This window comes from Panthera uncia, chromosome F1 (genome assembly GCF_023721935.1).
Source record: "Panthera uncia isolate 11264 chromosome F1, Puncia_PCG_1.0, whole genome shotgun sequence".
Classification (NCBI taxonomy): domain Eukaryota; kingdom Metazoa; phylum Chordata; class Mammalia; order Carnivora; family Felidae; genus Panthera; species Panthera uncia.
Window position 1 is genome coordinate 35,272,957 of NC_064813.1, and position 19,927 is coordinate 35,292,883.

The 19,927-nt window shown below is 37.8% G+C and overlaps 1 protein-coding gene across 1 annotated transcript in view; it reads left to right on the forward strand.

Moving 5' to 3' along the window:
- Positions 1-19,927, forward strand: part of CRB1 (crumbs cell polarity complex component 1) — a 206,303-nt gene that overhangs the window by 3,271 nt on the left and 183,105 nt on the right. The window lies entirely within an intron of this gene.

Here is a 19,927-nt window from a genome sequence, read left to right on the forward strand (position 1 = left end):
AAGTATAAAGAACAAATAGAATCTATAAAGATATGGTCTGATTTATCCAATCTTAATGTCATTATCATGAAATACTTGAGGTCAGAGGTTGGTATTATTCATTAGGGAGTAATTGCCTACTCTTCTTTAAATTCTGCATGTGTAGAGACATTTAAAAGTTTGGTATTCACTGTGCTAGTTAACAGCTTTGCAACAACATGTTATAAATTGCCTACATAATTATTAGAGAAAAAGATATATCTTCTTCTTCATAAACTTATTATCTTGTCAGCTTATAATAAAATAGTCAATACTTCGTGAAGATTACTCACTGTTCCCTAAATAATACAGCAGAATTAATTTTAGCTTCTAGGGGAATCATATTTTTGGGGAGAATTGCATTCTTTTTTCATTTTTGTGATTTTCAAAAATTATTAATGGTATTACAATATCATATTTTGAAATTCAAGTGGACAAGAAAAATCAGTTCTTAGTCCTCCTTTATTTTTTTAAAATGTGTATTTATTTTTGAGAGAGAGAGAGAGACAGAGTGTGAGTGGGGGAGGTGCAGAGGGAGAGGGAGACACAGAACTTGAAGCAGGCTCCAGGCCCTGAGCTGTCAGCACAGAGCCCGATCCGGGGCTCGAATTCATGGGCTCAGGAACCGGGAGATCATGACCTGAGCTGAAGTCGGCACCCAACCGACTGAGCCACCCGGGTGCCCCAGTTCTTAGGTCTCCTTTAAATTTCACTGCTAATTTATAGGAAATCCAAGAAGCCCAGTTTTCTCCTTTTAGAAAATGAAATTAAGAGTGTAACTCTTCCCCATTCACACCATCTTTGCTCATACTCGCTTAAGCTTTGTGATCTGTACTTACATTGAAGTTTGTATTTGTCTTGTATGGTATCAAAGTTTGGAATTCTCATTTTTGTGTTGATTTATTTCTTTTTTAGTTATGAGATTATAATACATGACTCTAGGAATCATGGGTGTTTTACAAACTATATATCCTAAATCAGTGGGAGGCAACTGAGTTAACTCAGGGTAGTCACTCATGGAATAGTCATTAAATAAATAAGTTAATGATGGAATTTTTATAACATTTGCTATAAGAGTTGAATAGCTTCCGTTTTTGTGACACTTTTGCCTGGTTTTTAAAATTCCTACGTTGTTTAACTTTTTTATAATAGACTTTATTATTTTTTTGATTCTATTATTTTAGGATAATTTTAAGTTCACAGAAATATTGAAGGGATGATACAGAGGGGTCCCCTGTATCCCACACCTAGTTTCCCAAACTCTCCTTAACTTCTTATCTCTGTATGGTTGATTTGCAGCAATTGATAAACCAGTATTCATATTATTAACTAAAGTCCATGGTTGATTCAGATTTCCTTAGATTTTATCTGATATCTTTTGTTTTTATTCTGGTATCCCATCCAAAATACTAGTCTCATCTAGTTGTCCTGTATCCTTAGGTTCCTCCAGGCAGCGGCAGTTCCTTGGGCCTTACTTATTTCTGATGACCTTGACAATTCTTAAGGCATTAGGTATTTTATAGGATCCTCCAGTATTGGAATTTACTTGGTGTTTTTCTCATGGTAAGACTGGAATTATTGGTCATTGAGAGGAAGACCACAGAGTTAAAGCATCATTCTCATTACATCATATCAAGGATATGTACAATCAACATGATTTCTGACTGTTGATATTGACCTTCATCACCTGGGATGTGGTATTTGTCCGTACTCTTAGGAAGGACATCACTATGCAGAGCCCACACCTAATGAGTGGGGAATTCTGCTCCCCATCCTGGAGGGCAGAATATCTACATAAATTATTTGGGATTCCTTTGCGTGGGAGATATGATTCTTTTTCTCCATTTATTTATCCAAACATTTATTCAAATATTTATTTTTAAATTTATTTATTTTGAGAGAGAGAGCAGGGGATAGGCAGAGAAAGAAGGAGAGAGAGAGAATCCCAAGCAGGTTCTATGCCACCACCAGTGTGAATTCCAACACGGGACTTGAACTCACAAACCGTGAGATCACGACCTGAGCTGAAACCAAAAGTCGGACACTCAACTGACTGAGCCACCCAGGTGCCCCTCAAAGATTTATTGATATCAGCATGGACCCATGCTTATTAACTACATATTCTGGGCTATAATCTGATACTACTTTGTTATTGAAATGTCCCAGCTTTGTCCACTCAGAGTTCTTTCCGTCGGTTCCTGTCCTCTTTTAACTTAACCTCTGTCGATATGCTTTTTGAAAACTACCTTACTTTTCTGGCTTTACAGGATGTTTCAGACTTATCTTATATATTTCCTGTGGCAGCCCTAGCCTAAGCCCTTATTCCAACAGGCCCTGGTTCCTTTGTACTAGAGAATGACAATACAAACCAAGACCTAAATGTAAGGTATGCTTGTTGTCACTGGGGTATCATTTGTTTAGACCACCTTAGCTGACAGAGCATAGAAGTAACTGTGTATATATTAACACATGTGTACAGATGTATACACATATATACACATTTGCATATATATTTATATACAATTTATTTATAAATATACTTTTATGTACATTGGTACATAAGTTAGATATGAGTTAATACTAATGCCGCTAACTTTATTATCACATGGATTATTCTAGCTTCCTCACCTTGCTTATCTGTAAATTCCCACTCTAACAGTGAGAAATTTGGTTTCTACCATCTGCCATCCATTTACTTATTTAAATTCAGGAAATACAGTTTAAGAAGTATATAAAGTATATGGCAGCATCAGATTCTTAGCCCACAATCCTGTAGAAATAACTATCAATTTGAGCACAGTACTTATGTACATTTCCTTTTGTCTTTAATCTTAACACTCTACTTGTTTCCAATGCTACTTACGTCAGCGCCCTTTCCCTCACCTCCTTCTGTGTGATTGTTTCATACATTTGTAGTATAGCTAGATTGTTGTGTCACACTCTACATTCCTTCCTGGAATCCCCTGACCTTCCAAATGATTTCTAAAATTTGCATGCAGTAAGGTTCTCCCATTGTGCTCTTAAGTTCTGTAGGTTTTGACAATTCATTACAGTGTTATATGAATAGTTTTACTACTCTGAAACTCCCCGTGCTTTACTTTTTTTGACCCTTCCTTCCTGCCCCAACCCCCAGGCAACTACTGATTATTTTATTGTCTGTAGTTTTGTCTTTTACAGGATGTCATATAACTGGAATCATAAAATCAGACTAGCTTCTTTCAAGTTGCAATATTCAGTTAAGGCCCTGCATGTCTTTTTGTGACTCGACTAATTTCTTTTTTTTTTTTTTTTATCATTGTATAGATGTACCAGTTTGTTTATTCAGCCACCTAGTGAAAGTTATCTTGGGTTCTTCCAGTTTTGGGCTAGGGTATTCATTTCCTTGGGCAGCTGTAGCAAAGTACCATAACCCTGGTGGCTTAACCAACAGAAATGTATTTTCTCATGGTTTTGGAGGCCAGAAGTCTGAAATCAAGGTGTCAGCAGGGCCATGCTTCCTCCCAGGCTCTTGTGTAAAATCCTTCCTTGCCTCTTCCTAGCATCTGGTGGTGGTCTTTAGTCCTTGGCATCCCTTGGTTTTACAGCTGATCACTCCAATCTCTAAGTACTTGCTGTTCTCCCTTTGTCTATATGTATCTCTTTTATTCTTCTTATAATGGCATCAGTCATATTGGATCAGGACCCATCCTAATAACATTACCTTGATTATATCTACAAAGACCTTATTTACAAATAAAGTCACAACTACAGGTCCTAGGAGTTAGGGCTTCAACATACCTTCTCAGGAGACACAATTCATCCCATAGTATCTACTATGAGTAAAACTCTGATATATGATGAACTTGCTTGATTAATTCCACTTTTATTGGGTGAAAGTAACTTCATATATGTGAATTGAGTTATAAAAGGATTTTTAAAACATGGCAAGTGGTCAATACAGTATGGTCATATTTTGCTCTTTTTTTCATCTTTCTTGACAGTATCCCCACCTTCTACATGGTCAACTTTTTGGTTTAAATTGAGTGCTCAGAAATTTTCTCCCACAGGGGGCACCTGGGTGGCTCAGTCAGTTAAGCCTCTGACCGGCTCAGGTCATGATCTCACAGTTCGCGATTTCAATCCCCGCGTCAGGCTCTGTGCTGATGGCTCAAAGCCTGGAGCCTGCTTCAGATTCTGTGTCTCCCTGTCTCTCTCTGCCCCTCCCCTGCTTGCACTCTGTCTCTCTCTCTCGCTCGCTCTCTCTCATAAACAAACAGTTTAAAAAAAGAAAAAAAAAGAAATTTTCTCCTACATGGATTTGCCCTATGAAATTAAGTTAGAGTCTGACTAATATAGAGAGTGGCACTAGGATTGGGCATAAATGTGTTTCCATATTTTCTTGAGACAAATAGCCTAGCTCTTTTACCTAAATAAATGTTTGTTACTTTAACCTGCTTCTCTTTCAGAAACTGTATTTGTTATTTGGGGCACCAAAATATTACCATTATTGGTTTAAAACACTGGTTATACATTACTTTACTCTGCACACATTATTTGTTGTGTTTATGAACATGCCTTTCTTTATTTTCCTCTTATGTTTTTGCATAACAGTGAAATTAGAGAAGGAAAGCAACTCAGTCATCTAGCTCTAGATCCTATTGTTTTTAAGTTTATTTATTTTGAGACACAGACAGTGCAAGTGGGGGAGGGACAGAGAGAGAGAGGGGGAGAGAGAGAATCCCAAATAGACTTCACACTGTCAGTGCAGAGCCCGACACAAGGCTCAAACCCACAAAACTGTGAGACCATTACCTGAGCCGAAACCAAGAGCCAGACGTTTAACCGACAGAGCCACCCAGGTGCCCCTAGATCCTATTTGTTGACAATGTTAATGCTTTTAAATCAATCTTCTAGAATTTCTTTCCCAATTTAATAAAATGAAGCAACTTCTCCAAAGTTTTACAGCAATGTGTTAGGTAGGTTTTCATATACTCCCTAGCTTTTCCTTTGTTCTCTATTAAATGGAAAATTCAAGCCAATGATAACAATAAAAGGGGCACAGAATGAGAAAGGACACTGTGGTAGGAATGGGCATGACTAGAACTGAATGGTTTTGGCTGGGTGCAACAGCAAGTTTACTGGTTCTAGAGGGAAATCAAGGTAAGATTATTTGTCCCTAGCCTCAAGATGGGATAATTAATAAATATTAAAAGGTTTTTTTTTTTTTTTATCCAATGACTTCATTTATTCAACAAATATTTTTAAGTCTACATGGCTGATACTGTTTTAGGCTCTGAGGATGTCAACAAAGAGACCAAAATCCATGCTATTGTAAAGTTTATATTTTAATGGAATAAGAGAGACGAAATAAACAAGCACAATGTGCCATTGTGAGCTAGCAGTAAGTGCTTTGGAGAAAGGCAAAGGATGAGAGACAGAGAGCAGGCAAGCCATAAGGATATGTAGGTGAATAATATTTTGGCAAAGAAACAGCCAAGTACAAAGGTCCTGAGGCAGGAATGTGCTTATAGTGTCTGAGCTATTGCAAAGTGTTCAACACCGCTGGAGTGGATTAAGCAAAATAGAGCAAAGTACCAGGAGAGGCGTCAGCAGTTTATTATCTGCGTCTGTTCTTACAGTGACCCTTCACAGTAAGTTATTATTAAGCCAGTTAGGACACTGAAGGCCAAGAAAGCTTATGTGAAATATTTAAAACACAGTTATGAGGTGATAAACAAAGATTTAAACTCAGGTCTTTCAGGTTCTATTACTCACCCTAGCTCACAATAGCCACAAGGTAAACAAACGTTTAGGATTTTGCAAGTCCTCTACTAAACCACTCTAGCCGGCAATGAGTAATGGCGGAAGTAATCGCATCACAGGGATTTTGGCAGATGTTACAAGTCAGAAGCTTTTTATTTTTTTTTTAATTATTCCTAGATAACTAAGTATCCATTTCACCTTTAAAGCTTTTCCAAATTAAACATGTTTACAGTTTCAACTGCTAGCCCACTCTTGTGACTAATTTCTGTAGAGGCAGGAATTGCTCCTACGTAACCTAGGTTAATCTCACTGGAGTCTTTTTGGTACTTTACATAATTGTCCTGATAATTCCTATTGAATAATTCTTTTCTCTGAATTCAAAATTCTGTGACCCTTTAAAATAAGTCTACTTTAGGCAAATTGGTGAGAGCAGGCGGCTAATGAGGTTGCGTTTATGGTTCAGTCTCAGTACGGGTCAGTCTGCGTCACACAGAGACCAAGTCTATTCAACAAGTAATGGCCTGGTCAGCTGGCCTCAGATTTGTAGTGTTGAGCACAAGGAGAAAGAATGAAAATAGTTCTTAGCAAATCAAGTATCATTGTTGGAAAAATCAACTGTGAGTTAGCGGCAATAACTTTTTCACACAGTAAACGAATCATTGTGATTTCATCTATCTCTATAATTTTAGTTATCCTTCCTCGTAAATGTAGTTGAAGGGTAATTATTTACAGTCAGCATCAATTTTTAAATAAGGAGGGTCAGAACATTCAGATTCAGGCCCTGGTCCAACAGTCAGTTGCCTGTCCATGAATGCATCATTGAGGCCGACAGGTCTCTAATTGCTCATTTGTAAAGTGAGGGGGGGTAGGTTATATAATGACCAAGTTTTCTTTGAGATCTACATTTGATGATTCCATGATTATTTTAAATGGTTGAATCTTAGAGTTTTAGAAGAGTATTTTTAGTAATCTCATCCCCTATGAGCTAGCTTTCGCTAGGTTACACTACAGTAACAAAGAGACCCAACATTTCTGTGGTTTACAACAACAAAGATTTATATTTTGTTTCCACCGTACAGTTTGATTGCAACCTCATGTGTCTTTTTCATCTGGGCACACAAGTGGAAGGGGAAATTCCTTTCCAGAAAGTGGCGTTTTCATGGCAGAGGGAAAACAGCGATGGTAGAACCATGTAAAGTCTCTCAAACCTTTAGCTTGTAGGTGGCTTACGTCACTTTGGCTCACATTTCACTGTCCAAAGCAGGTTGTGTGGCTAAGCCTGATGTCATTGAACCAGGGATGTATTATGGCAGAAAATATTTGAAACAAATAATATAGTCTACTTCATTTTTCTCTTGTTTCCAACTTCCAGGAAGATATTTCTTTTCTTTTTTTTAATACATATATTTTTAATTAATTAATTTATTTTGAGAGAAAGAGAGAGAGCATGTGCATGTGAGTAGGGGTGAGGTAGAGAAAGAGGAGAGAGAATCCTAAGCAAGCTCCACACTGTCAGTGCAGAGCCTGATGCTGGGTTCAAGCTCATAAACCATGAAATCATGAACGGAGCAGAAACTGAGTCAGGCACTCAACCAACTGAGCCACCCAGTGGCTACAGGAAGATATTTCTAAACAACTTTATTTAAACAACCATTGGGGATGGTTATTTAAAGTGAATGAATAATGAATCATACGATTTAAATGACATTGACAAACATTTCAACAAATATTTTTTTAAGCAATTAAATATGAGTTAGGTATTGACTATAGAAAAGACCTTTATTCTCCAAGAATATCCATACTACAGTGGAGTGGACAGAGGTATAAAGGTACACATTGTGGTCTAAGAGAATAATCACACTTTGAGATATTGTCAGATGTCTAAGCATTGATCTGGGCATTCTTTCCAGATGTAGAGACAGAAAATTTAGGTCAAAAGGTCAAACTAGTCTTGTGATATAAAGAAATGTTTTCTGAAAGGGAATACAATCCAGCTTGCTCTGAAATAATTGGCCCTAATAAAATTATGGTTTGATGTTAATTTCAATTCAAATTTGGGGAATGGCACACCCAGTTTGTATGTTATAAATTCCTATGTGTCTTCATCTTGATTTATCACTAGAACCTTGAAAGGAAAAGCTGTTTCCCTCTGTACTCACTACTTTACTCACACCCAATACGTCAACCCTTCTGTCCACAAATTGTGTGTGTTTTCCCTCACCAAGTGATTCTCCAATTCTCTGTGGATACCAGCTGGGCGTCCCATAATTCAGTTCAATTCTGATACTATGTACCTGTGATCGGTGCCAACTGCACAGGTTAAGGTCTCCGTCTCCCAAGCCCACCCACCCCCACCACCCCCACTTCACACACCAATTGCAAGTCCAGTTGTCACTTGTGCTTCTGACAGACTGGCTGTGAATCAGAAGTTCCCACGTCTACTTTCTCAGGTTTGGTAATTTGCTAGAGTGGCTTACGGAACTCAGGAAAAAAAACCCAAAAACAAAACAGTTTACTTACCAGATTCTGATTTACTCTACAAGGATACAACTCTGGCACAGATGGAAGAGAGGCCTAGGGCAAAACATGGAAGGTGGAAGAGGATGCAGAGGTTTTGTGCCCTCTCCAGGAACCTCCACGTGTTTAGTAACCCGGAAGCTCTCCAAACTCCTCCAGTTAGGGTTTTTTATTGAGGCTTCATTGTATAGTCAGGACAATTAAATCATTGACCATTGCTGATTAAATCAACCTCCAGTTCTTTTCCCTTCCCCAGGGATCAGGTGATGGGGCTGAAAGTTCCAACCACCTAATTTCACAGTTGGTTCCCCAGGCAACCAGCCCCCATCCTGTGGTTATCTAGGGGTTTTCCAAAAATCACCTACTTAACCACTGGTGTGTTTAGAGGGCTTACTATGATTTAACAAGCCACTCCTTTCAACTTTATTGCTTTGAAACGATTTCAGGAACCAAGGACAAAAACCCAAATATTGTAAAAACAATGCTCCGATGCCTCCTGGGAAATTACAAGAGTTTTAGGAGCTATGTGCCGGAAACTATGGACGAAGGCATATCACAAAATCACACATCTCTACCAGAGGTTGGGTAGCAAAAGAGAAGAGAAATAAAAATGCAAGGCTTTACATTTAGGTATCAATGCCTAAAAACTGCAACAAACACACTATTATAAGAAGTGTTGTTAAAAGAAGAACTGAGAAAAATAAAAATTTTATTTTAGGAAAATCCATTTGAACCAGGCCGTGCCAAATGGGAAACAGGAGCATTTCCCTGACAAGAGCTAGGGGAAAGACTTTTATAGACAGCAGGTGGAAGCAAAGTAAGGAAATTGTTTGATTGGCTAATACTTTAAGCTGTTGCCTTTATTTGGGAAAACCCAGTTGACTATGATTGGTGGTCCTCAGGTTTTGATTTCTCTCTCTCTTTTTTAAGGTTTATTTATTTTTGAGAGAGAAAGAGAGAGAGAGAACATGGTGGAACAGTCCGAGAAAGAGGGAGACAGAGAATCCAAAGCAGGCTCCATGCTGACAGCAGAGAGCAGGATGTGGGGCTTGAACTCATGAACTGCGAGATCATGACCTAAACTGAAATCGGTGCTTAAGCGACTGAGACACCCAGGTTTTGATTTCTTAACTTTGAGGCGTTACAGATGTAGGTTTTGGTTTGCTTAGGGTGGCTTGCTAAGGCATTGGGCTACCTCAGCAGGGGCCTTCATGTTTAATTAATACTTTATGGATGAAAAGCCTTAAGAGAAGCTGCTGCAATCTGCCTATTACATTATGGACTATATCTCTACATTTTCTCCTAAGATAATTGTAAAATAATTAAAGAATTATTTTCCCTGTTTGTTAACCTAAATAATTGTAGGAATAAGTAGAAATTTTCTTCTCCTAACTAGCCTCATTATATCTAATTTATTTTGTCTTCTGGCTCCCTTTATGCAACCCTCTATGGAGCACTGAAACCAGGGCATATATACGCTATTTAATTTTCTGCTCAGCTGCAGGAGCCAGCTAACTAGCTGCTGGGACCACTTGAGGTGTTGAACTAAGCCCTCCAACTAAGGCAAGTTTGCATGAACTTGCTGTTTCTCTAGGCTTGGAAGAAAAAAAAAAAAGAGTTGCAAATGTGTCCGTATTGAGGGACTCAGTGTCAAAAGCAGAAGGAACCCATTAAGTCCTACCCATTTATTGTCCTATTGCTTGTGTTTGGATCGAATAAATCTCAAGAATCTTACTTATTTTTAAATCACAGGATTCTATGAATCCTACTTTCCTTGGATGTCAGGTACAACTAAACTTAGTTACCGGTCTTTGTCAGGCCTTACACTGAGTAGTTTACACAGTTTATCTCATTTAATACTTGCAAAAAAGCTTGCAAAAAAGACAATTATTCCATTTTGCATAGAAATCTAAGGCTTAGAGAGGAAAAGTAAAGCCATTCACTGAATAGCTCACTCAAACATCTATTTTGTTTGTTTGTTTGTTTGTTTGTTTAATGTACTTTTCAATATACCACATCACACAGTCAGAATTTGGAAATACTGATTCCAGTATTCATGAGACCTTTTCAACATTGGGCAATTTAAAAATTTTGGTCCCCCCAGAATTACATAGTCTTTATATAGATATAGCATGAGAGCTCTGCATCCAGACTTTTAGCTTTGTGAAGGAAAACATTAATGCAAATATGGGTTCAAGCCCCACATCGGGCTCTGTGCTGACAGCCCAGAGCCTGGAGCTTGCTTCAGATTCTGTCTCTCTCTCTCTCTCTCTCTGCCCCTCCCCTGCTGACACTCTGTCTCTCTCTCTCTCTCTCAAATAAATAAACATTAAATTTTTTTAAAAAAGGTATTAAATAAAAATTATATATCGTGTATCCATTGATGTAAAATGCTGGGGTCTGGGAATGAATGGTCAAGAAAGAATTCTTGAGACGTCTTTGATGCAAAAAAAGCGGTTTTATTAAAGCATGGGGACAGAACCCATGGACAGAAAGAGCTGCACTGGGTTTGTGAGGAGCGATTGATTACATACTTTCAGGTTGGGAGGGGGTTAGGGATAGTGCAAGTCTCTAAGGAATTTGGAAGCAAGGTTCCAGGACCTTGAAGGGACATTTTCTGCTGTCTCATAAAACTTTAGTCATGAGACCCTTCAGATGTGTATCAGAGGGCCATGTGTTTAGGGGATGATTGCTAACATATATCTTGGGGGACAGAGATAAAGGAAGTTTCCAAAGGGATTTTTATATGTTAAAGAAGACTCACAGGATCCTGGAGGTCGAGCTAATGTCAAGCTAAGGTTGTCTTTTGCCTTTAGCAAAATATTAACAATGAGGAAGTTGAGTTCCTGAAGGAAGGTCATCCTGCCTATCTCGAGGACTTGTCAATAGGCTGTAAGTTGAAAGGAAATGTAATGTTTTTTCTACATTTCTTTTGCCTTTGTTCTCCACATCATTCATCACCAGAGCATGTGCTACAAGTATAATTTCAAATATCAACATATTGTATATCTTCAAAGGGAATTTGTTGTGAGATGATGATAGAATTTCAAGGAACCATAAACTTGAGGAATAAACTGGCTTTACAAAATCCAAATATCATACTGACCATGTATGCTATCAGGCCCATTTCTCTAAGGCATTTTTTTAAGTATAACTTATTGTCAAATTGGCTTGCATACAACACCCATCAATGCCTTTCACCCATTTTCCTCTCTCCCCCACCCCCCATCCACCCTCAGTTTGTTCTCTGTATTTAAGAGTCTCTTATGGTTTGCTTCCCTCCCTCTCTGTTTGTAACTATTTTTTCCCCTTCCCTTCCCCATGGTCTGTTAAATTTCTCAAGTTCCACATATGAGTGAAAACATATGATATCTGTCCTTCTCTGACTGACTTATTTCACTCAGTATAATACCTTCCAGTTCCATCCATGTTCCTGCAAATGGCATGATTTCCTTCTTTCTCATTGTCTCTAAGGCATTTTTATTTACTCTAATAGGTAATCTAAAATGTAATCATTTTTTACTCTAAAATTGGAATTGCTTACAGTACAGGTTATCACAAAGATATATCTCATTAATTCTTAGGGTCAATTATAATCCCTACCATCAACATAGCTGTTTATTTTTTTAAATGAAGAGTAGCTTTCTTGTTCTTTTTCTTGCAAATATTTTAATGAAGTTTTTATTTAACTCTATTTGATTTTGCTATTTTATGGCACATATTAGTCATGTTTTGCAAACTATATCAATCAGTGAGGTTTTGTGTACGGTAATGTTTTATACAATGTGTAAAATAAACACATGGGGGTGATTTAAGTGGTGGATTTTTTATGGGTTCCAAGTCCAAATGTTATGATTCAGTTATTCCCGGGTCCCCCCCAGGAATAGCTAATCCATAGTTTAACAAAACAGGAGTTGGAAGATTATTGCTTCTCAAAGTATGGCAAAGAGTGGTATGAGGGAAGAAGTGAGGAGAGTAGGGGAGTGACGGGTAAGAAAAAGCAAGAAGCCACCAAGGCACAGCGCATTTGGGACCCATTAACAGAAAAATGCACCAGTGGGGAATTGATGTGAGATGAGGGGGTATGGGTGGGGTCCATGTAAGAAAAGGCTTTAAATGTGATCATGAAAAGTCATCCTCTTGTTAGAGTTGTCCAGGTGTTTTCCCATCACGGCCCACAGAGAAAGGATAATACATGACTGCCACACTTGCTCACATTGTCAGGATGGTTGACAACCAAAGATGACCATGTGATGCCTCCTGCAGCCCTGGAAGTCCTGTAACCTACTCTCTGCACACATACTGGGGAGTGCCACTGAAGATGATGGGAAGACACTGAAGGACTTTAAAAAGGAGCACTGAATGTTCAGCCTTGGCCACAACGAGGATGTACTAAGTAGGGGCAAGGCTGTAGGTAGAAAGACTTTGTATAAAGTGATGGGGACCTGAAACATTGTGGCCAGAGTAAACAGGAAGAAACAGGGGTGGACATAGAATATTTAGGGGAAAATCAGATTAGCATTTGATAAGAAATGAGTGAGAGGGAAAGGGTGTATAGTGGATGATGATTTCTAGGCTTCTAAATCTTACATGGTATGACATCATCTCAAATGGTAAATGCAGTAAAGGATGCAGGATGAATACTTAGAAATTGAAATTTTGATTTTGAAATATAAGGGGGACATTCAGGTGAAGATGTCCATGAGGCAGTTGGAGATACCCTTCCAAAGTTCAAGGGAAACACCCAATTAGGAGAGGAAGAGTTGAGTTCTCACTTGCTAATAACTATCACTGAGCCCATACTATGGACTATTTACTGTGGACTACTTACTATTTACTATGATAGGAACAGGAAACAGAAAAAGTCTAGAGAGAAAGTCTATAAAAAATTTTTACCTTATGGATCAAAGCCTTAAATATGAATGTACATACCTAATGACTCAGTAACTCTACTAGGAAAATAATAACTGAAAACGAGGGCAAAGATTAACATGCCAAAGTAGCCATAAATAACATTTGTATATACTGAGAAATTAGAAATAGCCTTAACGAAATCAATAAAAAATATGGGTACATTTGTACTTCAGCATTTGTCCTAATTGTACTAATGAAATCAATCAAACACATGGATACATTTGTACTGCAGCATTTGTACTAAGAAAATATTTGAAACATAAATTGTTTTGCTTTACGCTCCAGTATCTAGGGTCACTTTCAAAGATAGAAACACAATCCAGTAACCAAAATTAAAGCAATTTAAATATTTTGTGGTGCCTCTTAAGAAACACATAGAAATACAGAATATAATGCATAGAAAAAACTTCAAAAAACCTCTTTCTCCATGTTTATGTTCTCACCATCTCTCCCCACTTCCCCAGGTCCAATCTCTCAGCCTTCCCAAATATCCTTCCTCCTAAAAGCCTCATAGTTTCCTCCCTTTTCTTCCTCTTTGAAAAAAATCTCAATAAAAGTCTCCTGTCTTGGATTCTCAAATCTCATTTCTCTCTTTCCCCATTATATTAATTTTGCATCAGAAAAACCCAGGAATAAAGCTGGAATGGATAAAACGAGTCACAGAGGTTGGGGGAGGAGTAGGGGAGATGAGCAAATAAAACCAAATTTACTCTAGATGGCAAGGAAAGGGGGAAAGGATGTCAACAACTCACTCAAAAGGTAACTTTTGGGGTGCCTGTGTGGCTCAGTCGGTTACGTGTCTGACTCTTGATTTTGGCTCAGGTCACAATCTTGAGGTCCTGAAGCCCTGGCAACGGGCTCACACTGGGCATAGAGTCTGCTTGGGACTCTTTGTCTCCCTTCTTCTCTGCCCTCTCTGGTTTGCACGTGCACACGCGTGCACACACACTCTCTGTCTTTCTCAAAAAAAGTTAAATTTTGTCTCCCCCAAAATAAAAGTGAAAAAAAAAAAAGCATACAGAATGTCAAATTGTATGTCAGGTATAACATATATGTGACGTAGGAAAAAAAGTAGGCAAAAATCTTTAATAATCATAAAATAGAATATTATTGATACTAAATTTTATTTAAAAATAATATAGGTGATTCTAACAAATTTTAAGTCACAGAGCTCCTGCTAAGAGAAGGAGCTATTTATTGACAAAAATATTAAGTAAATATTTTCTGTTTCTAAGATGCTGAAAATATATGCTTCTTAGAGAGAAATCAGTTTTGAAAATATGTAAGAAATGAGAAATAGTTCATTTCAATTGTAAGCTATATGACCCTGACCCATTTCACTCAAACTCTGTATTTTCTCATCTGCAAAATGGAAATGGTGAATATTTCTAACTTCTTTGGAGTATTGTGAGGATTAAATAAAATAATGTATGTGTGACATCCTCTTTGCTTTACCAAAAATTGTGGTCTTAATTTCAGATGGACAGTCAAACTCAGGATTCACAGTAGGCTTCATCAAGCGCTAAGGTTGGTTATCTTTAAGAAAGTTTACAGGTCAAGCATCATGGCACAAATAACAACAACATAGCAGTGGTCTCATGATCCCTAAGTACAGCTTTGGATGTCCCAATCATTCTGCACACTGGGTGTGTGTAGTCACGAGGAACAAAGTTGACTGGATACAAACAACTTCAGCTTAGGAAAGTTGCTGAGGTCCCTTCAGCTTTTATATCAAGCCATATGAACATAACTGTTTAGTCTAATCTCCTCAGGTCTATGTGACTAACCCCCACTTTCCAGGGCAGCTCCATTTCATTAGTTTCCAATCACTCATTAAACAAACTTGACAATGAGTTTCGTGCTTAGTCCAGTACACAGGCCTTTCATTTATCTTGTATCTGACAGGGGTAATTTATAACTATTCCTGAGTTGCTGCTGCAAGACTAAAGGTCACATCTTCAGGCATGCCTGACTCTAGAGAAAAGATGAAAGAAACAGGAGTTAACCCTTCTTTTCCAGTATGTAAAAGGCTGAGACACATAGTAAACAAATAAAAATCTTACAATCGTTGCACTTGTCTTTTAAAAGCTGAGAGATCAAGTGTTCATTATAATACTATAATTGTTTTAGAAAGAGAACAAGGGGATCTGCTGCTTGGTTGGAATCTTTTCCTCATTGACAACTTTTTGAAATGATCATTGCTAAAATCAGTGGTTCTCACTATGTCTCCGTCTCAATGCTTTCACATATAATAAAATTTAAACCTATTCTGCCCTCCAAATCATATTGTGATGCAGGTTAATGATTATCATAGGAGACTAAAAATGTCAGGGATTGAGGGATGGTGACAAATTGTGGTCTGGAGAGCTGGTTATTGAAATAGGTTGGAGATGAAGGCTATTGAAGTGTGAGGTAGTCATTAAACTGTGAAGGATTGTTCCTATCCACACTGAAGTCCCCCTGGAGTAGGAAGTTACTAGATGGTAGTTGGGATAACTGTTTGGAGGGAGTGAAAAGGCAAAGCTCCTTGTCCCCCAAGGGCACGGCTTCTAAGGAGATTGTGCAAGAAAATGATAGCTAAATTACTTTTAATAATAAATGACCATGAATTTGGGGGGTCAGAGAGTAAATAAAGAGACCGTGGGAAATAAGAGGGTGAGGGAAGAGATTGGTCAACTTGACAAAAAGTTGATACCTCCAGAGAAAATCACCAGTGAAACATTCCTCGCTGAGGGATGTACAAAGGACTAGACAAAAATGTCAAATTCTCAACTTTAACTCATCTGTATTACTGTATTTTAAAGTCTCTCTGTTTCTCCAAAACTTCTGTGAGATTTTATTACTTTTATAGCCTTGGGGAGTGGAATGGTGAATAATGGTGAACTTGAGCTCTACGTAGATACAGTGTGACTCAAGTTTGCCTCTCTGCTGAGACCAATGTGATGGGCACAGGAGATTTCTGAGAGATCACAGTCCAGAAGTCGAGGTGGTGACTGACTGCAAAATGAGAAGTAGCCCTTGGTGTGGTGAAACATTCTGTGCGGAGGTGGAGCACAGGTGCGTGACTCAGGAGACAAAGCTCCTCCCGTTTTCTTTCTTTCTTTTTTTTTAAGTTTACTTATTTATTTTGAGAGAGAGAGAGTGTGTGCATGCATGGGAGGGGCAGAGAGAGAGAGAAGAGAGAGACAGAGAGAGGATCCCAAGCAGGATCCACACAGTCAGTACAGAGCTAGATGTGGGGCTCAAACCCAGGAACTGTGAGATCATCACCTGAGCCGAAACCAAGAATCAGATGCTTAACTGACTGAGCCACCCAGGCACCCCAAAGTTCCTCCTATGCCAGGGGAGAGACACATGCCGATTAAGTAATGAGAAGAATCATCTAGATAGAACTGAAACTTTTTCAATAAATTATCATTTTTCTTACCAATTTAGTTTTGCTTATTTTCTGAATTAGAGGAGAATATTACACACACACACACACACACACACACACATGTTTTCTTGGGTCTATGTGTACTTCTTGGACTTCTTAGCCAGCACTGTAAAGTCATTGTTTGTTACAATTAATCTTCAGTGTTATCACAGGTTATTTGTGCCTGAAGACCACTGGATATCTTGGATGACCTCCTAATGCACCATCCAGCTTTAAGAAGAAATCACTTGGGGCACCTGGATGGCTCAGTAGGTTAAGCCTCTGATTTCGGCTCAGATCATGATCTCACAGTTTGTGAGTTCGAGTCTTGCTTTGGGGTCTGGTCTGACAGCTCAGACCTGGAACCTGCTTTGGATTCTGTGTCTCCCTCTCTCTCTGCCCCTCCTCTGCTTGCGTTCTGTCTCTCTCATTCTCAAAAATAAATAAAAACATTCAAAAAATTAAAAAAAGAGATTACTGACACAGTTCTCATTTTTTGCATTGTAATTTTATAAACACATTGTTTGTATCTGTAATTTCAAGCAAAGTCATATGGTCAACAGGAATAATTAAAATTTGCTTTGGTTATTTAAACATTTGGATCATTTTGTTTCTGGTTCAAGGGTAAAGGAACACTACTTTGAATTCTATTAATTGTCTTCCTCATGGATCATTGGACATTTATGAATAAAAATTCATAAATATCAGAGAATTCTCAAAGTAAACTTAGGTTGGTAGATTAGTTTATTATGTAATATTTATGTGCTTCTGGAATTCCAAAAATTCACATTGTGTTGCATTGTATTCACACATTCATAGGTCACAGGAGGGGTAAAATGAATTTCTGGAATATAGTCCAAATAAGTAGGAGTTAATTAAGAAACATAATTAAAATATAATTAAATATAAAGTAGTTCTATTTTAGAAGCAGAAAGGCAGAACTTGATAATAAAGAGACTGAATTTGATAAACCCTAAATTGGGAGGACAACATAGGTGGTTCTAGCCCTTTGAACTACTGAATACCTTCATGCTACTGTAACTAGCCTAATAAATCCAAATAGTCTACCGCAGTACCTAAAATTTTCTCCTCAGAGTTTGTTGATTTTGTTAGTTAAGACTGTACAGAAGGTTCACTTATTAAAAGAAAATTCTACATTAATCCATCAACTCATCAACATAGATTTACTTTCAGTTCACTAATTCAGACACTTGAAGCAAGAAGACCTAAATAGATCAACTGTGGAAGAGTTTGGAAAACATTTTAAGCATGCAAAATTGGTTATAGTGGACCCTGTGATGGGGATTCTCACTAACCCTAATGCAGAATGGGTACACTGACTTCTTACCGTAAGGACAGAGTATTGAAGAAAGCTGTTGGAGGTAGTAACAATGCAACATTCACTCATGCTCAGTTTACCTATGGCTTACCTGAAAAAAAAAAAAGAAAAAGAAAGAAAAAGAAAAAGAAAGAATCATTCTTCTCAAGAAGGAATAAGGAATACAACTAACTAATCAAATTATCTACCTGGAATTGCCTTCCTTCTTAGCTATATAAATTTAGGTAAAAATGAAAAGCAATCCATTGCACTTAAAGGTCATATCTGAAGGACACTTCCACTTCTTGAGCAAATGGAATAACAAGGACTGGAATTACTCTCCAGTCTGAAGCATAAAAAAAAAATTGACAAAATATATGAAATGATGGTTTTCAAGGTGTGGACTACTAGGTAATGAAGGACAGTTATCCCCAAGGACTGGGAAACAAACAAAGTGAGCCTTACAATTGTCTGAGTTTACTATGTTGAGAAAGTTTCCAGGTAACAGCATAGGAAGGATGCACCTGGGTTGAGCTCAGTAAATCACTGACTTGAAGGGGCAAAGTCGAATTTTGAGGAGATCCAAAGAATTCACAGTACAGAGTACTGGAGGAGATTTCTGCACAGAGACAGAATACCAGAGATCTGCAGAAGCTTCCTTTGAGTATTAAGCTGAGTGCTGATCAGCTCATACATGTGATGAAACTGCCCAAGGCCTGGGAAAGGATATGCCCTGAAATGATTAGAGATTGTAGTGGCCAGCACTCACAGAGGGCTGAGAGCAGTACCTATTTCCACTGGCCAGACTAGATAACCTCATGATTTACAAGACATTGGATAGAGTAAACAGAGGGTCTTGCTCAGTATTGGTGAATAACCAGTTCTAGACTCAGCCTACTCTTGTGTTACTTAACAAATCTTAAAAGCAAATATGAAAGAGATCAAATATTTCCAAATAACTTAGCTGCATCCCAGAACAAACTTTAAGAATATTTATAGGAATATAAAAATAACCAGCACCTAAGAATGTAAAATAATCAAATGGAAAAGGCATGCAAAGAAATAGGAAAATAAGACCCACATGAGGATAAAAATCAGTCTGTCAAAAGTGATCACAAACTGACACAGAAATTAGAATTATCAGGTAAGGACATTAAAACAATTATTATAACTGTATTACAGATGTTTTAAAAAGTTAAATAGGCACATAGTTGATATAAAACAAAAGATTCAAATCAAACTTAGATTAAAACAACAATATACTAAATGAAAAGTACATTGTATAGGATTAATGAGAAATTAGACATTGAAGGAAAGATGGGCGAAATGAACACATAGCAATAGAGACTATCCAAAACTTAAACTACACAGAGAAGTGAGGATTAAAAACAAAACAAAGTAAAACAAACAAGCAAAAAAACACACCTAAAAACAGAGCAATAGTGAGATGTGGAACAACTTCAAGAGGTCTAGTATACATGCAATTGGAGTCCTTGAACAAGGGGATGTGGAGAAAAGATATTTGAAGGAATAACGGGCAAACTTCCCAAGGGGATAAAATCTACAAACCCACAAATCGAACAAAGGAAAACAAAACAGAGAACAACAAGAAAAAAACAACCTTCAAAGCACCCCAAGCCTTCTTCTCCTTTGCAAAAACAAAAACAAAAACAAAACAAAACACCAAAAACATATGCCAAGCATAAAGAAAACTACCCCAAAACACATCATAATCAAATTGCTCAAAATAAATGGTACAGAGACAGTCTTAAAGGCAGCCAGAGGAAAAAAAAAGACATATGACATACAGAGGAACAATGACAAGAATGAGAGCATGTCCCCTTGGGTAAATACATAACTAGCGAGGCATCTCGTGGCAGGTTGATTATATTATACCACTTTTAATATGGAGGGGATGTGATTTATTCCAACTGAATTGGACAATTGTTCTACATTTGGATTTGTTTCTCCTACCCACCATAGTTATCAAAACAACACAATCC